A 24,235-nucleotide genomic window follows, 5' to 3' on the forward strand; every position below is an offset into this window, starting at 1 on the left:
TGCAAAGCACAAAACTGTTATATGTATGCTGAAATTGATCAATTTGTCATATATTATAGATGGAACAATGTAGATAATGTATCAAAGCTCAATTTCTGTCAATTTTGCATTCCAATGCTTTATTGATGCCATAAGCATGGGTTTAATACCTCTAAGGGGTCCTTTAGTAAGGGACATTATTTTATTGAGTGATTTTTAATTTATGGGTGACAAAGTTGGCTCTATTAAATATGTCCACATGTTCTGATTTTGTGACACATTTGAAAGGTTGCTGCTGTGAACCATGTGTTATGCTGGGATTCATGACCTCCGGAGGAGAGGATTTCAATCTGGGGTCAGAGATGAGGTTCGACTACTTGGAGCTGTTTGTGTAGCAAAGTTTTATTAAAGTGTAATAGAGATAGGGAAAGCTTCTGACATATAGACATCAGAAGGGGACAAAAAGAGTGCCCCCTTGCTAGTTTTTGAAAGTGAAGTCGCTTAGTCGTGTCCGACTCTTTGCGACCTCATGGACTGTAGCCCAGCAGGCTCCTCTGTCCATGGGATTTTCCAGGCAAGAGTACTGGAGTGGGTTACCATTTCCTTCTCCAGGAGATCTTCCTTAACCTGGGATCAAACCCAGGTCTCCCGCATTGTAGGCAGACGCTTTACCGTCTGAGCCCCCGGGGAAGTCTGCTAGTTTTTAGCACGCTGTTTTCTGTTAGAAAGCTGTCAGTCAGATAAGGGAGACTCCTCAAGGCTGGGGGCGTTTCACCAGGCCCCTCTCCCACAACGCGCATTTCTGAGCTAGAGCATCCGCTGGACATAAAACAATTGCCATGCATACTGGTTTGTTGAGCTATTATCAGCCCAAGGTTTGAGAAAAGAAAAGAGTTAGTCTTAGGTGGAACCATTATGAAGAAAGGCAGATTCCAAAGCAGATACATAGTTTCATCAACATACCTTAAGGAAAACACTTTCATAGGAAAAATGCATTGGTTAGCTCAAGGCAGAACCAGGTGTCATCAACACAGAATTAAAAGAAGCCTCTTTTAACTTTGTGTGGAGAATGGGAAAAAAAAACAAACTTCTGCCACTTGCGGTCTATTTCCTCCTGTTGCTCGGGGACCTCTGGCTTTACCCTCTCACATTTCTCATGAAAACCTGTTACACCCACGCCCTTCCATGTCCCTTTATGGTTGCTCTGTGTGTGTGTGTGCGTGTGCGTGTGTGCGCGTGTGTGTGTGTGTGTGTGTGTGTGTGTGTGCGCACGCGCAAGCACATATTAGTTTCTTCCTCTCTTTTTATTAAGAAGTTTCAATTTTCCTCTTTTTTTAAATAATCTCATTTTTCAGTACTCTCCATGGTGGAAACATCTATCAAAGACTTTTAAATGCCTCGTTTTCCTGAAATAAACTGTATTAGACTTTCTGGAGGCAGCATTTTTAGTTCATTATCTTTTTAAATATTTGATCTTTCATAGCTTATAGATAACATCTACTGGATATTTTAGACTAGCTGGTCAATTAGGATAAAATGACAGCAGACTAGGGCAGATAAGCCTGTATTTTATCTTTAGAATTTGTATTCCTGATGTATCTGTGGAGAGATGTTCTCCAGTTGCCAGCATCAAGGAAGAAAAAAACTGTATGCATTACTGAACACTATATTACCTACATCTGTAGAATTAAGATAAACATTTACATATTTTGCATGTATTTATTCTACAAGAAATTTAACAGTTCTTAAGAAGTTGGTGGCATCTATTTCCCCTGCAATCAATCAATATTTACTTGCCAAAAAATAAGATAAAAAGTCATGTTGATGTTAGAAATTCACAGTAGCAAAAGTATCAGGTGAAATGGATCAAACAATAAGGTTATAATCTGGCTTTATTGTCTGTCATTCATTCCTTGCCACCTTTAACAAATTACCTAAATTAAACCCCTCAGAAAGAGTTTATTACGATTACTAACAATAGTTCTAGTGCTTATATGGGGGTCACAGTGAAATATACATGACATCTAAGAAAGTAATGTTTTTAGATATTTACTGATTCATTAGTTAATAAACATCTTTTCGTCAAAAAGTAATCATGGGGAATACATGTAAATCCATGGCTGATTCATGTCAATGTATGACAAAACCCACTACAATATTGTAAAGTAATTAGCCTCCAACTAATAAAAATAAATGAAAAAAAAAAAAGTAATCATGTTTTAGCTCAATTTTTCTCCATGGAAAATGCCCTTTCTAATCAATAAATGTTGAGTGGTTTTCAGAGTCTCTTATCTTTCTTACTCTGTTTTCCATCTACACATTTATTGAAAAGAGTTAAGATATGTATAATGCAAATTAATTTCACACTACACTAGAGCTGTTAAGCCAGGTATTCAAATTCTTTTCCAATTCAGATGCGTTCTAAAGCTTAAAGTTATTACTGGTAATGAGTAATTTAATTTGCTTAATTTAATTAAACTATATTTAATTCAGTTACATGAAGACATTCCAGGAAACTTTGAAAATACATATGATGATAATATCCATGGATTTAAGAAAAATATTGTATTGCGAATATGCTTCATTATATTGTAGAATCACTGAAGGATAATGGTTCTTGAATTCTGAATCAAGTTTTCTGAAAGATGATGATTAAAAACAAATCATACAACAACAGTGAAGGGTAAAATTAACATATAAAATAAGATTTTAGATTAAGCAAGAAAACCTGGATGACACTTAAATCTCACTGCAAAACAATATCAATAAAGCACAAGAGGAGCATTTTTTTTTTCCTTGAAGTGAATAAATTAAAAGTCAGAAAGAACTCTAAAACAAAACCTTAAGGAAGTCAGTGTCTGCCTCCTTTCTTCTAATTTCTTCTCTATGAATTATGCATGTTGGAAACAATGCCATGTGAGTTTCTATTAGGTTCTACTATGTGGTGTTTTTTTTTTTCTTTCAAACACACATTATTACCAAAGCTTATCCATATGCATGGAGACAAAAGTTTATAATGGCCTTTCATTCTCCTCCAAAGCTGAGACGTTGGATTTCAGAGGCAGGGGACACGGGGGGCACTTATGAATAGTGTGCCGTGTGCTGGCTGTAGGGGCCGGAGCGGGGCGTGCAGGCAGCCCATTCTCCAGACACGGAGCTGCCTGGTTCCACTCCATCTACTAAGGGCATTTTGTACCCAAAGCCTTTGGAGACACTCTCTTGATGAGTTCACAGAATGAACAATCAAAGCCTTCACTATGTGTTTTAAAGGCAGAATCTCTTCTTCCAAACTTTCCCATGTCTCTATTCACTTCCTGCTCTTACTGATTTTTGGACTCTTTTTTCCCACCCCTTGTACAATTATATAGTGTCTGCTCTGCCTTTTCATGCCTTGACTTTGTTCCCTATACACTGCACTGTGCATTCCTCCCTTTTTCTGTTATTCGAGTATCCTGTTCTCACCAAATTGTATTTTTTCAGCTTATTTTCTTTGCTTTCCTTATCCTTTGTCTTCTCTTTCCTCTTCATTCTTACAATAAATTTCTTATCTTCCTTTCAAGATCTATTGAACAAAATATACTCTTTGTTCATTGTGTCTCTGAAAAAGTGCTAACAATTACTTGCCTCGAATAAAATGATAAAAAAAAAAAAAAAAAAAGATCCCTGTTGCTCTATGGTCTGTAGCATAGAGAAGTGGGTTTTGGAAGATCATAAACTAGAGAAGTGGAATAGCAGAGGAAAAAAGTGCTTAGTATTAATAGGAAAAATTTTAACAAATACAAGGAGAAACTAGGACAATTCCGGGCAGCATTACAGAGGTAATGATAGGTAGATATAGAAATATACATGGGAGGAGACACTAGAGGTCAGAATGGCAACTGATTTCGTTTTCTGACATTGATGCAAAATAAATGACTGTCTAGGAAGCGACTTAGCAGCAACAGCTAGGAAACAGGTACAAACAAGATAAAAAGTTCAGGGAACACAGAGCAAATTTGTTTAGATATTTAGACATGAAGACCAAAGTTATTTAAACTAAGGAAATATCCAAGGAATGGGGAGTTAACACATCACAAACAAAATAATATTATCGTCCAGCATTCTGTGGTGACACAAAAAACTGGCGTGAGAGGAAAGCAATTTGTTTACAGAAATATACTTATCTCTGCATCATTTGCAAGAAGTGGTTAACTGCGGAGTCTATTCCACTGTGATATAAACTCAGGTCAAGATCTAATTATTAAAACAAAAACAAAAACAAAAAAACTTGTCTTGCACAATCTTTGTCAATCACAGGCAAAGAAAAATGGAGACTGATTCTGCAGGCCCCCAGAGATACTGAGATCCTCCAACACTTAAAGGAAATATTGATACCAACAGAGATTATTGATCTTTGATACTTCTGTATAAAAGTATAGAAAGCAGAATAATCACTCAAAGTTACACTTTATTCTAGAGGTTTCACACATTTGTTTGAGAACAAATATAAACTTGTAAAGGCTTATGCTCAGGGAGATGTGCTTGTCACCACAGGAAATTAAATTATCACTGGAGACCTATGGTTATTGATCTCTTTTATCCTAATTATTACTTTTTATTGAATTAGGTTAAAAATCACTCCTGGATGCATATGGGGCTTCACTAGTGGCTCAGATGGTAAAGAATCCGCCTGCAATGCAGAAGACCAGGGTTTGATCCCTGGGTTGGGAAGATCCCCTGGAGAAGGGAATGGCTAGCCTCCCCAGTATTCTTGCCTAGAGAATTCCATGGACAGAGGGCCCACATAATTAATGTTTCTATCATATAGTGTACAGTTTTCTCACTTAAGATACTTACTTTTTCATTTATTCAACTTTTTTCAGATTTCAGTAATTACCTGTAGGACATTTCTCAGCTCCCGGGGTAGCTCAGATGGTGAAGAATTTGCTTGCAATGCAGGAGACCTAGGTTCAGTCTCCGGGTGGGGAAGATCGTCTGGAGAAGGAAATGGCAGTCTGCTTCAGTATTTTTGCCTGGAGGATCCCAAGGACAGAGGAGCCTGGCAGGTTATAGTCCCTGGGGTCACAGAAGAGTCCGATGTGCCTTAAACGACTTAGCACTAGCACCAGGACATTTCTGGAAACAGCCCACACATGCAATACACAGACACAGAAATATTAGATTCAATATTCTAGAATAATGAGTATCATGCGGCTCTTCAAACTCTTCAGATACTTTTGTTCTACAGATAATATGTCAGAATAGATATTCATGGAGAAAAGTGCAAAAACAATATGACTTTTTCAAGAGATGCTGAAGAAGCTAGTTTTTATCATTTTAATTTCCAAGTACAGTGCTTAAGATAAAAGTGCAGAGAACACCTGAAAAACTGTCTTACGGGAACTTTACAGGATGATAGGATCTTACAGGAAGGAGACAATTACATAGATAATTTAGATTCAGTATAAAGAAGATGCTAGAATAGCAACATAGATGATATGCTCTAACAACACAGGGGCCAGCTAACTCTAGTGACCCCGGGAAGTCATCATAAAGAAAAGTATGTACATAGTTTTATTGAGGTTTAGTTAACATGCTAAAAATTAATTCTTTTAAAGTTTTTAGTACGTTCACAGAGTTGTGCAGTCATTGCCAGAATGCAGTTTTAGGAAGTTTTCATCATTCCATGGTAAAGTGCTATACACGTGAGGAGCCATTCTCTAACCACTCTACCTCCTCACCCTAAGCAAACACATGTGTACTTTCTGCCTCTATTTATCTGCTTGCTTTGGCCATTTCACATAAATGAAAACATCAACAAGTGGTCTTCTGTCACTTGTTTCTTCCACTGATAACATTTTTGAGGTCTATCCATGTTGTACCACGTATTAACACTTTCTTTGTATAGCCAAATGATATTCAGTTGCATAAATACATCACATTTTACTAATTTATTTATCAGTTGTTGGAGATTTGTATTGTTTCCTCTGTTTGACCATTAAGAATACTGCTGCTATGAACGTGCATAAGTTTTTGGTTTTTTTTTTTTTTTTGAATACCGATTTTCATTTCTCTTGGGCATAAACCTAGAAGTGGAATTACTGGATCATGTAGTAATGGATGGAACATTATGGAACCACCAAAACTGTTTTCCATAGCAACACTTTACATTGTCATCATTAATGTGTAAATGTTCCAATTTCTAACATATTTTACTGTCTTTTCTATTGTAGTCATTCTAGTAAAATGAAGTGGCATCTGATGGTTTTCATTTGCAATTACCTAGTGTTGATCTTTTTTTTTTTTCACATGCTTATTGGCCACTTTTGTATACACTTTGGATAAAAGTCCATTCAAATATGTTACCTATAATAGTAGAATATTTGTGTTTTTATAAATAAATTGCAAGTTTTTTTTACATATTTTGGATATAAGCACCTTATCAGCTATATGATTTTGCAAATGTTTTCTCTGGTACTGTGGGCTGGCTTTCAGTTTCTTAATAGTATAGTTAGAAGCACAAAAGATTTTAAGTCCAATTTACATTTTTTTTTCTTTTGACATATATGTTTTTGGTATCACATCTAAGAAACCCTTGCTTAATGCAAGGTCACAAAGTTACTCATATGTTTTCTTATAATTTTAGAGTTTTAGGTCTTGGACGATACTTGTCTTTTAAACCACATAGAAAAGGGAAAAAGTTCAAAAAAATATATTTTACTTTTTCGAAATTACCTAAGTAGTTACTTTTACCAGTGCTCTTTATTTCTTTGTGAGAACTCAATTATCCTTTAGCTTTCATTTGTTTTAGTTAGAAAGATTTCCTAAAATTTCTACTTGCTGGAATTTCTACTAGTGTATATCTGCTAGCAATTAATTCTCTCATTTTGCTTTATCTGGCAGTGGCTTAGTTTATCCTTCGTTTTTGAAGGATAATTTTACTGTGCATAGAGTTTTGCTGACAATCTTTCTCTTTCAGTGTGTTTAATTCGTCATGTCACTGCCTCATGGTTTCTGAATAAGAGTTTTTAATTTTTAAGAGCTTCTTGTGTGTGACAAGAAATCTTTTTCTTATTGTTCTCCAGATGCTCTTTTTGCTTGGTTTTAGACGGTTTGTCCATGCTGTATTTATGTTTAATGTGGACCTCTCTTTCTTTTTTAAGACTTTGGCTTTTTTTTTTTTTTTTTTAGTAGTTTTGTGTTTATAATAAAATTGAGAAAGAGGTTCAGAGATTTCCCAATACCCCTCTACCCCCACATACATATATAGCCTCCCTCATAGTAAGCATCACACATCATGGATCACAATGGCCCCTTTTTTATTTAAGAGAAAAAAAAGCCAAAGATGAATCTGCAGTGGCATATCGTGGTTAAATACCTTAGTTTAGTTTAAGGTTCATTCTTGGTGTTGTACATTTTACAAGCTTGAACAAATGTCTAATGACATATCCATTTTTATAATATCATGCTGGATATTTTAACTGCCCTCAAATCCTCTTTGCTTTGCCTGTTCATCCTTTGCATCACCAGCCCTGGACTCACTGACCCTTTTATCATATCCATAGTTTTGCCTATTCTAGAATGCCATATATTTGGAATCACACAGTATGTAGCCTGCATTTTTCACTTAGTAGTAAAAATTTTGATATCCTGTCTTTTGAAAATGATATCACTAGGTGTAGGTGTTTTGGCATTTACCCTTTTTGATGTTTCTGAACTTACTGTGTCTGACATTAATTGGGGAGAGGGAGGTTCTCAGACATTTATTGCTTCAAATATTTTTTCTGTTCCTTTCCCTTTTTCATCACCTCTGGTTTTCCCATTACCTGCATATGAGGCCCTTTGTAGTTGCCATACAGTTTTTGAATAGTCTGGGTTTTTTTTTTTTTTTTTAAATCTCCTCAGTTTTTGAGGATTCTTTTGGTATATCTTCTACCTCAGAGATTATTTCCTCAGCCATATCCAGTTTACTTATAAGCCCATCAAAGACGTCCTTAATTGCTATTGCAATGTTTTTACAACTAGATTCCCTTCTGGTTCTTTCTTTGGATTCCCATCTCTCTGCTTACCTTGCCTGTCTCTTCTCCCATGTTCTCTGCTTTATCCGTTAGCATCCTTAGCATAATTATCATAGTTGTTGTGAAGTCCCTGGTCTGATACTTCCAACGTCACAGCCATGTTTGGTTCCAAAGCTTGCTCTGTCCCTTCAGATCATGGGTGTTTTTGTTTGCTGGCATTTCCCTTTGGCTCTGCTTTGGAACTCTTATTTCTTGCTATACTGAGAACGGCTGTACTGGTTAGAAGAAAGTGCTGTAAATGGGCCTTTAGTGATGTGTCAGTGAGGTGTGAGGAGAGGGGAGTGTTATTACAGTCCTATGATTAGGTCTCAGACTTTAGTGAGCCTGTGCCTCTGGACTTGTGAACATGTAAAGTTCAAAAGCATATGTGCTTAAATGAACTTCTCAAGTGTCTCTCACTGTTTTCCTCCCCTTTTAGGTGGCACAGGCTGGAATTAAGTACTTTCCTTCCTCAAGTCGTTTTGGCTCTGATAATACCCTGGCACGACAGACTGTTTCCCCTGAGGGTAAGCCTTTTTAAGAACAGAGTATTCGGGCATATTTCAAAATTGTTCCTTTTCTCCTCCCCCTGCCAGAAGCAGGAGGGGGTTTTCTTCAGTATTTACAATGGGAATTTGGTCAGATTCCTGGAGATAAATCTCACAACAATGTGGGTCCCTCTTGAACGCTCATATTTCTACACACAGATACTCCAGCAAGTTATCAATAACAATTCAGATTTTCCTCCTCTGGCTCAGGTTCCTATGTTGGTTTCTGTGGGTGAGTCTCTGCTCCAGTAAACCAAGGCTTTCCGTGTCGGCCAGTCCCTCCCTCCGGTCTTGGGGCAGTGGTTTGTCTTGTGTTGTTCAGTTGCTCAGTCGTGTCTGGCTCTTTGCGACCCCATGGACTGCAGCACGCCAGGCCTCCCTGTCCATCACCAACTCCCGGAGTTTACTCAAACTCGTGTCCATTGAGTCGGTGATGCCATCCAACCATCTCATCCTCTGTCGTCTCCTTCTCCTCCTGCCTTCAATCTTTCCCAGCATCAGGGTCTTTTCTAATGACTTGACTCTTTGCATCAGGTGGCCAAAGGATTGGAGCTTCAGTTTCAGCCACCAGTCTTTCCAGTGAATATTCAGGACTGATGTCCTTTAGGATGGACTGGTTGGATCTCCTTGCAGTGCAAGGGACTCTCAAGAGTCTTCTCCAACACCACAGTTCAAAAGCATCAAATCTTCAGTGCTCAGCTTTCTTTATAGTCCAATTCTCACAACTGTACAGGACTACTGGAAAAACCATAGCTTTGACTATACAGACCTGTGTAAAAGCTGAATTTTTAGTCTGTTCAGCTTTTACTTGTTACTACGATGGAATCATGACTTTCAAGTTCCTTACATGAGGAACTGAAGCCAGAAGTCATTGTGGATCTTTTTTAGTTTATTATGCTTGGGGTTTGTGGAGTAACTTAGACATATAGAATAACAATTTCATCAGTTAAGTTCAGTTCAGTTGCTCAGTCATGTCCAACTCTTTGTGATCCCGTGAATCGCAGCACGCCAGGCCTCCCTGTCCATCACCAACTCCCGGAGTTTACTCAAACCCATGTCCATCGAGTCGGTGATGCCATCCAACCATCTCATCCTCTGTTGTCCCCTTCTCCTCCTGCCCTCAATCTTTCCCAGCATCAGGGTCTTTTCAAATGAGTCAACTCTTTGCATGAGGTGGCCAACGTATTGGAGTTTCAGCTTCAGCATCAGTCCTTTCAGTGAACACCCGGGACTAATCTTTTGGGACATTTCACTTATTCTCTCTTCAAGCAAATTCCTACTCCCTTTTTTCTCCCCTCCATCTGGGGCCACTGTTATACTTAGTTTAATATGTTTAATGGTAGATGGTAAGGAATCTGCCTGCAATGCAGGAGACCCAAGTTCTATCCCTGGGTGGGGAAGAGCCCTTGGAGAAGGGAATGGGTACCCACACCAGTATTCTTGCCTGGAGAATTTTATAGACAGAGCAGCCTGGTAAGCTGCAGTCCATGGATTCACAAAGAATCTGACATGACTGAGTGACTTAACACTTCACACTTTCACACGTCTCTATGGTTCAGTAACTTTATCTTATTTTTATTCTGATTCTCAAACTGGATAATCTCAATGGATTTATACTCAAGCTTGTTGATTCTTTTTAAACTTTTGTTTTGGTCTTTAGTAAATCTTCCATTTGGTTTTTGTATTTTTCAACTCCAGAGTTTGCATTTTGTTTTAATATAATTTATATCTTTTTATTCATCCTCTGTTTTATAATGTATTATATTCATACTTTGGTTCCTTGTATATTATTCTTTAGTTACTTGAACATAATTTTATTAGCTATTTAAAAGTCTCTACACCCCCTAAGAGACAGATATTTTGGACTAGTTTGATTTTATGTGTATGCAACATATTTGACTCTTTCTCTGTGTACTTTATAACGTCTGGTTGAAAACTGGATGTCTTTGATAACATAATATGAGAACTCTGGAAATTAGATACTCTGTTCTCCCTCTGGCCAGATTTTGTTATTGTTCTTGATTTTTCTTGTTTTAGCTATTTGTTGATTTAGTGATTGTTCTGGATTAATACTATACAGTACATTTACTGTAGCATGTGGCCATTGAGTTTTCTCCTCAAATATCTTATTAGTCAGCTAATGATTAATCAGAGATTTCTTTAAATGACTTGGACCAATAGGCCTTCTATTCTTTGCTGAGGAGCTGCATGTTTTTATGGGATACTTTCAATGCTTAAGAAGAGCACAGCTCTGCATCACGGTCAGTCAGTGGTGAGTGAATAACACCTTCTCACGTGTTTTCTGGGTTGTGCACCATCGTGTACCCATCCACAGCCTTTAAGTTTCTCATGAATATTCCAGAGCAATTCCAAGCTCCTTATGTACATTCCATTACTTAGATATTAATTTTAATTTTTTCCAGGGACTTGTATGTTCCAACTGTAGTGCAGTTTCAGGTAGATGCAATGTTAAATAATTTGTTACAAATTCTTTTTTTTTTTGTTATAAATATTTGTTACAAATACCCTTGAGATAGGGATTTTTCTTGCAGGGAAAACAAATAAAAAACTCTTTCAGTTAAAATAAAAAAAAATGAAAAAGTGAGCAGAAGACCTAAATAGACATTTATTGAAAGAAATACAAATGGCCAACAAACACATGAAAAGATGCTCAATGTTACTCATTATTAGAGAAATACAAATAAAAACTACCGTGAGGTATCACTTCAAACCCATCAGAATGGGTATCATCAAAAAAATCTACAAACAGTAAATCCTGGAGAGGATGTGGAGAAAAGGAAACTTTCCTATACTGTTTACTGTTGGTGGGAATTTAAATTGGTACAGCCACCATGGAGAACAGTATGAGGTTCCTTAAAAATATAAAACTAGAACTGCCATATGATCCAACAATCCACTTCAGCACATATACAGAGAGAAAGCCATCATTCAAAAAGATATGCACTTCAATATTCATTCCAGCACTATTTACAAGAGCCAAAACATGGAGGCAACCTAAATGTCCATTAACAGTTGAACAGATAAAGAAGATTTCATACATATATATAACAGAATATTACTAAGTCATAAAAAAGAACAAAATAGGACCATTTGCAGAGATGTGGATAGACCTAGAGACGGTCATTCAGAGTGACGTCAGAAAGAGAAAAACAAATATTGTATAATATTGCTTATATGTGGAATCTAGGTAAAAATGGTACAGATAAACCTATTGGAGAAGCAGAAAGAGAGACACAGATGAGGAGGGCAAACTAATGGATACCAAGGGGGAAGGGAGGGTGGAATGAACTGAGAGTTTGGGGTTGACATTTATACACTCTTGGTACTGTGGATAAGATAGACAAATAGTGAGGACCTGTTGTATAGCACAGGGAACCACTCAATGTTCTGTGGTGAACCTAATGGGAAGGAAATCCCAGAAAAGGGGAATTGTGTACATGTATAATTGATGCATTTGGCTGTGCTGCAGAAGCTAACGTAACATTCTACAGCAATCATAGTCCAGTAAAAATAATCACAATATTATGCAAATGGTGATTTTCCAAGCAGATGTGAGAGAGTTTAAACAGTGTCACTGTTCTTGAATAGGCCTTTTTGAACAGTTTCAACCTCCTTAATTGATGGTGTGATACTGGTTTTCATGAAAACCAGCTACTATGAAACCTCAGCTTCTATGAAAGCTTAGGAAGATTGGAACATGGATACAGTGAGTCAAAAGACCACAAAATCCCTGTTTTTGCAAAGGTTTAGTAGTTTGTCTTGAATGTATGTTTTAGTGGGGGTCATTGTAAGCCTTTAGTTATGTTTGAGTTTTGAATAAATGGATTTGACAGCTGTTTATCCAGGGCTAGACACATAGATCTATGGACCAAAAAAGGAAACTTAGAAGTAGACTCATAGGAATATAACAAAAAGATTTATGATACAGGTACAAACATAATACAGTGGAGAAAAGATAATCTTTTCAAAATCATCATTTCAATAATTGGGTATTTGCAGGAAAACAAAAATAAAAAGCAAACGATAAAAAGAAAAGAACTCCATTGAACTTCACACTTAAAAAAAAACCTTAAAACGTATTGCTGCAAAAATATTTGATATAAACTGGAGCTAGGAAAGAGTTCTTAAGCTAGATACCAAAAACATACTCCATAAAAAGAAAAATGATCCATTTAGTTTCATCAAAACAAAAACAAAAACTTTTGATCTGCAAAGACTGTTAAGAGGCCAAAAAACCAAGTTGCAGACCCAGAGAAAGTAGCTGCGAACTATATATCTGACAAAACACTTGTATCTAGAATATATAAATGTCAAAATTTAATAGATAAAGAAAATCCAAAGAGAGTATATATGTGTGCTTATATGCCAAGGACATGAATGTGTTTATATGCTGCTGCTGCTAAGTAGCTCCAGTCGTGTCCGACTCTGTGACCCCATAGACAGCAGCCCACCAGGCTCCCCCGTCTCTGGGATTCTCCAGGCAAGAACACTGGAGTGGGTTGCCATTTCCTTCTCCAATGCATGAAAGTGAAAAGTGTAAGTGAAGTCACTCAGCCGTGTCTGACTCTTAGCGACCCCATGGACTGCAGCCTACCAGGCTCCTCCATCCATGGGATTTTCCAGGCAAGAGTACTGGAGTGGGGTGCCATTGCCTTCTCCAGTTTATATGGTAGGCACATGAAAAGATTTTCAACATCACAAATGATTAGGGAACTGCAAATTAAGACTACAAAGAGAAATTGCAACATACTCATTGAATAGCAGAGAGAAAGAGAGAAGTGGAAGGTGGAGTCAAATGTGACCCTACTCAGTACTGATAAGGTTGGGATGTGGAAAACTGGATGTCTTTTACAACTCCTATACATGGTTGGTGGAAATATAATAAAACAGTTAAAATGGTACAGTCACTCTGGGAAAAATAGCTTGGTGGTCTATAAACAAATACATTTGCCATAAAGTCTGCATTTTATTCTCAGTATTCATCCCAGGAAATGAAAATTATGGTCATACAACACCTGTATACAATTGTTTATAACAGCTTCATTTGTAATAACCAAAACCAGGAAACACCTAACATGTTCCTCAATAAGTCAGGGTTGTACTGTGTTACATCCTTGCCATGGAATACAAGTCAGTAATAAAAAGGGTGACATTGATTTATGCAGCAGCTTAAATATAACTGAAGCACGTTATGCTGAGTGTAAAAAGCCAGTCTCAAAAGATCACATTCTGTATGATTCCGTTTTTATAATATTCTTTAAATGGTAAAGATAGAACACAGAAGAGTAGATTTCAAAGGCTGGAATGTTGAGAAAAATGGGAGGTGTAACTCTAAGGGTATAGCAGGTGGGAGCTCTTCAGGGGATAGAAAGATTTTATGATTGTAGTTACACAAATTTACACATATGACAAACAATAGAACTATAAGAATACATTGTTACAAAAAATTGCAGTTTGATATTGTACTATACTTAGGCTAGATGTAACCATGGAGAAAACTAGGATAAATGTATATAGGACCTGTATTACTTTTGCAAATCCGTGTGTGTGTGTACGTTAAAAATAAATAAATAAATAAATAAAAGGAAAAGAAAATGATTATAATTCTCAGTTGAGATTCTGAATGTAGAACAATTTCCAGACTTGGAAACAACTGAAGAACTCTCAAATACAGTTAGAAGTATACATAGTAATTACTTATTCAGATAACAAGATACTTGGCAAAAGGGAAGCTGCAATTTTTAGGACTGATATGGATTCCTAGTTGATAGTCATACTGGGGATCTGAAGCATCATCAGTGATTCCTTGTTAAAGAATACTCATATGGGAGCAAGGTAACTATTGAGTTGTGATTTATGTCCAGCTCACATTAGATTTGTGGGCATACAGAATGAGTACTTTTCTAGTTCCATAATATGTTATTGATACATTTTAAGATAAATATGTAGCATAAATAAATATGCTATTTATACATTTATCCAAAGGTATAATTGGATAACACATACTTGGTAGCTATATATATTTGAGGAGGGAAGTTCAGTGGCTGTGGATAAGGACTTTCATTATAGGTGAAGCCAGTTGGAAAACTGAAAATTCTCTCTGACCTGGACCAAAATAGAAAATAAAAACAATATAAAATTCTGAGAGCAAAGACTGAAGTTAGTGCTACTTTTAAAAATCTAAAGAATTCAGTGGTAGTGATCTTATCTTTTAATTCCTCTATCTATCCTCTTTGGTATTTTTGCTAGAACAGAGTGACATGACCTCAGATACATGATATGCAGCTACTGATCTGGAAAATGTATTGTTTTCCATCTTTATCAGAAAGGATAATCAAAAACATTTCAAATTCAGTTGAAATGGAACATATTATATATTTATAGTCTTGCAACTGGGCTCTCACATTCCTTGCAAACACATCTGCCAAGAGACTTGTACCAGCTTGCTATCCTACAGACAATCACACTGAGCCATTATATTCACAACTGCAGATTTCGCAGGATGAGCCAGAGGTGACTAATGCTTTAAACGTATATACTCTAGATGTGAGAAGTAAATCTTATGATGCTTCAAGTCTCGATTACATCATTTGATTATGTTAGGGTCCAGAAGTCTGGGGATGCCAGATAATCCTTCCAAAATAAAGCATATATTGTTTCATTGCAACCCTCACACCACAAAGAGTGATATATATACAATGTCTGTTAGAACTCTTTGGATTCAATCTGACAATACTGTTCTAACCCATAAACCAGGTGACACAGAGATTTCCAGGTTTCAGGCTTAGAGAGGAAATTACTTTATAATAGGTCCAAACTGCAAGGCAAGTGGCGGAGCAGCTTCAGCCATGTGATCCAGCAAATCCTATGCCTTCCAGTTCTTCCACACCAAGAAAAGACACCAGGAGAAATTTATCACAGACCTCAGCAGGAGAATCACGGTACCTACCCTTCAAGTTCTAAAATAAATGCAGGGCTTCCCTGGCGGCTCAGATAGTAAAGAATCTTCCTGCAATTCATCTCTGGGTTCGATCTCTGGGTTGGGAAGATCCCCTGGCGAAGGGCATGGCTACCCACTCCCAGTATTCTTGCCTGGAGAATCCCCCGGAAGAGGAAGCTGGTGGCCTACATTCCATAGGATCAAAAGAGTCAGACACAACAAAGTGACTAACACTTTCACACTTTGATCTTTAGTAAATAATTACAGACATTTGAAAAAAAAAAAAGTCATTGGCAGGCTACAAAGCCCTGGTGAAGATATACTTACCACAGTCACACCAAGTAACTATGCAGCCCAAACTGCCAGTTTTGAGCCAATTTCTAGCAGACTTTCATATTTATAAAGTTGGACAGGCTCAGCAGCAAGCAACTGTAGGTTAGAAATTAAGGATAATCAGGGCCAGAGGACACATTGAAACTGCATGAACAGATATCGCAGACTCCCAGATTTTCTACTGTTGCCTCAGTGCCTGTTAAATCCATGTCTATGAATCTGACAGTTTGATCTCTTATCACCAGCTGATAGGGAGGCCACACCTAAATTTGGTTCAAGGGTGGATGAGCTCAGTACCCTGAAGCCACTGTCCTTCATGGACAGTGACCACAGTACAGCCCCAACAAGAGAGGGTCTTAAAAAATAATGGTTTGTGGGAAATTCTCAAGCTGAGTACCGCTTTTAAGTGGTGTATCCATGTGGAGGGGAGAGTGATCCAAAGTTAAAATTTATGTACATTCATGAGCAGCAAATTGCTTGACTGTGTGGTCAGGTAACTGGAGGGAGAAATATATATTAAAAAAAAAAAAAAAGATGAGAGAAAATAAAGTCTGGGGTAAAAATGTGTAGATCGATATATGAGAAGGGGTTCTTATAGTGAAAATATTTTACATCCATCAGAGCGTATCTGCAACAGAGGGGACACTACACAATCAGGCAGACCAATGGTTCTGATAGCATCAGTAGGCCACCTCTGTGTCAGCACAGTTGCTATGAAGCAAGAATAGTGGCTATACATGGGCCCCAAATCACGGGCTCCTATTAATACTTTCGAGGGCAGATATAACTACTGCTATAGCCAAATGTCCTACTGCCAGTAGGAGATACAAAGGCTGAGTTCCTAATATGGTAGTGTACAAAAAGAAGACCAACTATCCATTTAGTGGCAAGTTGACTGTATTGTACCCCTTCCACATGAAGGGGAAGTGATTTATTTTGATAGTAGTAGATAGCCAATCCAGGTATGGATTTGCAAGGGGTATTCAGCCAACACCACTCTCTGAAGGTGAGTATTTGATCCACAAGCCGTTCAAAGAGAGGACGGTATTCAACAGTGATGAGCCACCCAGATCCATCTTCACAATTGGAGTTGGGAATGGCCCTTAGCTTTCAAAATTCTCTACCACCATCTTGGCTGAAAAGAAATTGCTTTTCCTAAAGTGATATCCCCATCTCAGATTAGTTCACTAGATCTGATGACCCCCATGGAATAATTCCAGTGGTCTATACTAAGGTCGCATTTCCTCTTGATGTCATCTGAGACATTCACAGAGACTGTAACTTCCCTCCTTCTCCTCTGGCCAATTCTGTTTCTTCCACAGGGGGTTCTCTCAAGAACACTTCTTAATAAACCTTCTGCATGCTGATCTTTAACTTGAGAGTTTGCATCTTGGGAAACTTCCTTATAGGGAATTTTTCTAAAAGTACCATTGAACTTAATAAGATATTCAACTTCAAATAAGTCCTAATTTTTTTTTCTTTCTGTGTTTCCAGTATATAAGGAACTTCAAGTAATTAAGGAGCAGTTTTAATTTAAATGACCTCTTCAAAGTTGACTGCAAACTCTGTTTTGATAAATCAAAGAAATTTTATGAAATCATAAAATGGAACAGAAGGGTGTTAAAACGAAGTCAATTTTTATTTGTCTTGTGATGTTCAAATTCCAAGTTGATTCTTATTTCTATATAGAGCAAAGTAAAATGTGAATATCATATTTAGGAATCGGAATATCATAGAAAGCAATTGGGCAGTGAGGTCCAGAAAAGGAGATGGTAATAAATGACATCTGTGCCTGTTTCCAAAATGAAGAAGAGCACAAAAGATTTCTTGGAGTTTGTGATTCTTGTACTTTGTCAGTTTGCGTAGTGGAATTAATCATATTCTGAATAAGGTCACTGTGTACAAGTCAAACTGTGTTATCACTCTTTTTAGCAGACTTACGTGAAATTAGAATTACAGAAATGTTTGAAAGTGTAAATGTTAGTTGTTCAGTCATGTCCTACTCTTTGCGACCCCGTGGACGAGGCCCTCCAGGCTCCTCTGTCCATGGAACTCTCCAGGCAGGAATACTGGAGTGGGTTGCCTTTCCCTTCTCCATGGGACCGTCCCCACCCAGGGATCGAACCCTGCTCTCCTGCATTGCAGGTGGATTCTTTACTGTCTGAGCCACTAAAGAAGCCCACAGAAATGTGCAGGTCACCAAAGTTAAAAGAAGCCTATGAATAACCTTGCATAAACAGACAGCTTGTCTTTGAATATAAACTGAAAGTTGAACACTAAACTTGAAGAAAAAGGGTTTTTTTACCTCTATTTATTCTATAGACAAAGCCTCCATTTGAATTAGAGTAAGAGGAAATATGCTAATCATATGTGTGAGTCTCTTGCACTTTATTTATGGACATTGTGAGGTGTGATATCATTATTTCAATAGAGACTTTGTCTGTTTTAAGAGACTTTCTCATCAGCATAATGGAAATAACAGATATTCAACCACACCAAAACCTTATGGTTGGAAAACTCCTCACACCCCTGTCTTTAATGTCAGTATCTGGCTATTACATTTTTTTTTCAAAGGGAAAGCAATTTTTTTCTCAGAAATATCATCATCATTGCCTTCTTACTTTTAAATAAAGTTTAAAAGTGAGCAAACATTATCCCTTTGAACATCTTTCACATATTACTTCCATGCTTTCAGTTTTCCTACTTCTTATCAACCTTTCAAGGACTTACTTAAATATGTCTTTTTCATTAGCATCGCATTTTAAAAGCATAGTTGTTTTTATTCAACAGTTTATTGCCTTTCATTTTTTTAAATTGAAGTACAGTTAATGTACAACATTAGTTTCAGATGTGCAGCATAGTGATTGAGTATTTTTTCAGATATAGTCCATTATAGGTTATTGCAAGATACAGCTATTATTACCTGTGCTATACCATATATGCTTGTTGCTTGTTTATTTTATACATAGTAGTTTGTATCCATTAATCTCATACCCCTAATTGTCCCTCCCCTCTTCTCTTTCCCCAGTAACCACAACTTTGTTTTCCATGTCTGTGAGTCTTTCATTTTCGCACATACATTCATTTGGATTCCTGGAGAAGGGAAAGGCTACCCACTCCAGTATTCTGGCCTGGAGAATTCCATGGACTGTATAGTCCCTGGGGTCGCAAAGAGTCAGACACGACTGAGCAACTTTGACTTCTTCACTTCACTTCATTTGGATATTTTTTAGATTCCACATGTGCTATCACACAATATTTGTCATTCTCTGACTTATTCTGAGCATAGTGTTCTTTAGGTCCATCTGCATTGCTGAAAATGGCAGGTTTTCATTATATTTTTATGGCTGAGTGATATTCTATTGTATATATGCACACAGCATCTTCTTCACCCATTCCTCTGTTGGAGGGCACTTGGCTGTTAGTGCTGCTATGAACGTTGGGGGTACATCTATCTTTTCACATTAGTGTTTTAAATTAGTGTTTTCATTTTATCTGAATACATACCCAGTAGTAGAATTGCTGGATCATATATTTATTTTTCTGTTTTTAAGAAAACTATATACTGTTTTTCATGGTGGCTGGACCAATTTATATTCCCACCAAAAGTGTACAAGGCTTCCCAGGTGGCTCAGTGGTAAAGAATACATCAGCCAAGCAGGAGACACAAGTTGGACCCCTGGGTCAGGAAGACCCCCTGGAGAAGGAAATGGCAACCCACTCCAGGATTCTTGCCTGGGGAACCCCATGGACAGAAGAGCCTGGCAGCTACAGTCCATAGGGCTGCAAAAGAGTTGGGCACAACATAGAGACTAAATAACAACATTGTACAAGGGTTTCCTTTTATCTGCATCCTCTGCAGCATTTGCTATTTGTAGACTTTTTGATAATAGCCATTCTGACATGTGTGAAGTGATATCTCATTGTTGTTTTCATTTGCATTTGTCTAATAATGAGTGATGTTGAACATCTTTTCATGAGACTATTAGCCATCTGTATATTTTGTTTGGAAAATATGTATTCAGATCTGTCCATTTTTTGATTATTTTTTTGATATTGAGTTGTAGGAGCACTTTGTATATTTTGGATATTAACTCCTTGTCAGTTACATCATTTGTAAATATTTCTCCTCCTACAAATATTTTCTGTAGGTTGCCTTGTCAGTTTGTTGATGGTTTCCTGTGCTGTGCGTAACTTGTAAGTTTAATTATGTCCTGCTTGTTAATTTTTACTTCTACTTCTTTTGCTTAGGAGGCTGAACATAAATCATAACAATTTTTTTTTTTTTTTTGGACCAAAATGTGTTCTGCCTATGCTCTCTTCTAGGAGCTTAAGGTTTCCATCTTACATGGAGGACTTTAAACCACTTTGAGTTTATTTTTTTATACGGTGTGATGGAATGTTCTATCTCATTGTTTTATACGTGGCTGCCCCATTTTCCCAGCACCACTTGTTAAAGAAACTTTTTTTCTTACTTGTATATTTTTGCCTCCTTTATTGTAGATTAATTAACTGTTAGGTGCACAGATTTATTTCTGAGTTTCCTATTCTGTTCCATTGATCTATGTGTCAGTTTTATTTGCCAGCACTATGCTCTTTTGATTAGTATAGCTTTGTAGAACAGTCTGAAATCTGGAAATGCTTCCAGCTTTTTTTCTTTTTCTCAAGATTGCTTTGACAGTTTGTTACCTTTTGTGGTTTCATATGGGCTTCCCAGGTGGCACTAGTGGTGAACTATACAATTATTTTGTTCTGTGAAAAATGTCTTGGGTATTTTGGAAGGAATTGCATTAAATCTGTAGATAACTTTGAATAGTATAGACATTTTAATGATATTAATTCTTCTAATTAATTCTTCTAATTTAAGCGGATATGATGTCACTTATTCATTCTTCTGTGTCATTTGATCATTTTATCTCAAATATTGAATTAACTATTTTTGATCAGATCTTTTCAATATTTTCTAGTTCCTTGTTTAAATGAGCTGTATTTGTATCAATTCTCTTCCCTAATTCAGTAAGAAAAATTTTGATTCCCAATGTTTTGAATTATTTGGTGAATTTTAAATTTCCATTTCATGATTTTTTCGGGGGTTTTCTCTTGCTCTTTCAGTTGAGTGTGATTCCTCTTCCTTATTCTCTGTCTCTATGAATTCAGGTGAAGCTGTTGTGGTGGTCTTGGAGGGGTGTTCTCATGTGGGGGCTTCCTGTGTAGACTCCGTATGCTCCGTGCCTGGGTGGGGTCCGCATCTGATGTGGACGCCAGCCACATCATTCCCCCGAGGGCAGGCAGATGTCACTCTGGAAGAGGTGCTGGAGATGGAGCTGCCCGCTGTGGGGGTGGGAGGCGGCACGGTGCCCATCATCGGTCTGTCGGGAAGAGGCTGGTCCCGATTGGCTGGAGCAGAAGCCCTGCGCCTCGGGCTTGGGCTGCCTCTGTTCCCTTCAAGTTTATGTTTTCCCTTCTCCAGGTACCAGGACGGTTTCCCCAGAGGAAGGGATTCCAGAAGCAAGTAGGGCCGATGCACCTGCAGAGTCCAGTGTTCTGAGCTTCACTCAGACGTAGCCCCTGATCCTATGTTCCCCCCGGCTGTGCCCACCGCGGACCGAGCGCGAGGCGGTGGTTTGCAGAGAGTGGGGTTGCAGTGGCCACTCGGGCCGGCGCAGGGGATGGCCACAGGAGTCCTGATGGCCCCGCTGCCCTCAGAAGCCGGGGGCGCGTCGGTGGCTCTGCTTGAGTAAGTGCCCGCCGTGGCCGCCCTGGCCCACCTGGGCTCTGCGCTAGGCCCCAGGTTGCCTCTGCATGCCCGGGTGGAGGCTCTTCCCAGGTCCTGGCCGCCTTAGGGCCAGGCCCAGGCTGTGGCTTGGAGTGAGCGGGGCCGGGCATTTGCTCCTCTAGGGCTGGGTGGGCCGGGGGCTCAGGGGGGTAGCCGCTGTTTAGGGGCAAGCCAGCCCTGCACATCCCCCAGTAGGGCCGTCTAGCCTTCCCCAGCCCCCGGCTCTGCCCCGGCGCTTCTTCTGGAAGCCAACAGGGCTGGCTTGTCCCCTCTGCCTGGGAGCCCAGAACGGGGATGAGCGGCCTGTGGCTCAACCACTTTCTCCTCAGGGTGAGTGTCCACCGGAGTGGTTTCCCTTTTCTCTGAGTTCCCAGCCAGGCGCACAGGTCCTGACCTGATGCTTTTCTTCCATCCTTCCTAGTTACGTGTATATCTTTCTTGTATCCTAGATTGTACACGAGTGCTTCTACTATTTCCAATTAACTTTCCATGAGAATCGTTCCACATATATGTGTGTTTTTGACATGTTCATGTGGGGAGGTGAGTTCCACATTTTCTCCCCCATCTTGATCTCCCCTCTGCCTTTTAAGCATTTTGATTCACTTGATTTTTTGCATTTAAAAATCATTATAACTAATTTTCCAATTATCTGAAAATTAGGAGCTTCAGGAGCATTGATTTTGTCCTAATTAACTTAATTTTAAGTGTATATACTATAAGTTTTTTTTTTTTTTTAACATAACAGCTCCTTTTGTATCATATTTGATTTAAAAAGTAATCTCCATAGCAAGTTGTCACCATTAACTGCATGACTCACAATCTAAAATGTATACCTTATCTTTCCTACAGTATTTTACAACCAGAAATACTTCTATGAAAATTATCATTGATATCATTCTCTTTGAAATCTATCATTAACATCGCTATTTGGTATCAAACAAGTATTAGAAAGTTCCACCCATGCCTTTTATGAATTGATATTGCACTACTTCTTTTTCAACTTACCAAATGTCAACATCAGTAGAAAACATGTAAATTTTGGAGGACAAGCAAATTAATTAGTTTAATTTGTCCAAAACTACATTAACAGACATCCAGTTGGGTGATAGTGAGAACTGCAACTATCACAACTGAAATCTGTTATTATATCTAATGTTTATCTCCCCTAAAATATTTCAAGTTTCATGAGAAGACAGATTGTATTTCTCTTGCTAACTGATGCTTTTTCAGGGACCAGAGCAAAACCTAATCTACACAAAGAGGTAGAGATAGATCAGATACATACATGTACATACGTGTGTGTTTTTTCAGTGAAGAGTAGGAAAAGGGAAGGAGTAAAATTAGTTGCATCTTAAGGCAAAATAGCACTAGAAAGCATAGCCACCCTTCTTATGATTAGCTGCATGAAGTTTTTAATGGAAAAATATAAGAATTCAAAAGCAATATAAATGAAGTAAAGGATTCTAGCAAACAATAAAGAGAAATTGAAAAGTAAAGTATGTTAAAACCATGTACATATGTGTATAGAGACAATATATAATATGTTGTCACATAAATTTTATGTTAATAAAAAATTTAAATCATGTTCCTTCTAAAATGATCTGTTTATAATTTCGAGAATAATCTGTGTGTATATATATATATGTGTGTGTGTGTGTGTATATACATTACATATATTTTTCTCCTTTGTGTATTGCACACCATTCAGTGATGGGTGTATGTGTGCATATGATACATGCATTAGTAACATTTTTTTTTATCATTATGCAATTGATATTTCACCATTTAATGTGGAATAGAATGTTCATGAAGTATAGCATTGGAGACTATATGGAAGCACTCAAGATAGTTTTTGCTTTACGATTGTTGTTGATAATGATGATGACAGTGGTGATATTTGTATGGGTTGATTAAAAACAAATTCCACTTCTGGTACATTCATTGTTCTCATCAGGATACAAAAGCCTTAAAATAAGTACACAGGGTCATGCTACAAACTGTTTGGCATGATGATATCAACCGTGAACTCTGTGCCAGTCTTGGCATTTGAATCTACTTCTGCAGTGGTTGCTATGGTAAGTAATTGTGAAGATTCTTTTTCATATTAAATGAAAAGGAAGTTAAATAATGTGAAGAAGTACATAAAATGGTTATAGAGATCAAAGCTAATGTTAAAGTTGTGGGGCATAAAAATAGAGTTTGAATAGGGACTGATTCAGTAGATTATTTTAACCCAAAGGCTTTCCTCCAGTTTACAAAGGAATCGGCACGGTGCTCAAGCCTACTGTTTAAATAAAATATCCTGACTGCCAAAGGGAGAAGAGACTCTTAAGTCACAGACACACTTTCAAAGCCTCAAAAGGCTCTGTCTTACTAACACAGCACAGAGTATGAGAGGCTGAAACTGCAGAGGACTGAGGTGTTGGGGCCACAGTATAACTGTGTTTTCAGGAATCATTTCTAGATATAACTCAGATTCTGAAACTTTCCTCAAATAACAGGCATCACCTTCGATAGTTTTTTAAGATGGATTTCACTACCCACTTACTAGCCATTTTAAACCGGTGTGGAAGACCCAGATTGCAGCTGTTAAGGTCTGTTT

Source organism: Dama dama, chromosome 9 (genome assembly GCF_033118175.1).
Source record: "Dama dama isolate Ldn47 chromosome 9, ASM3311817v1, whole genome shotgun sequence".
NCBI classification, from domain to species: Eukaryota; Metazoa; Chordata; class Mammalia; order Artiodactyla; family Cervidae; genus Dama; species Dama dama.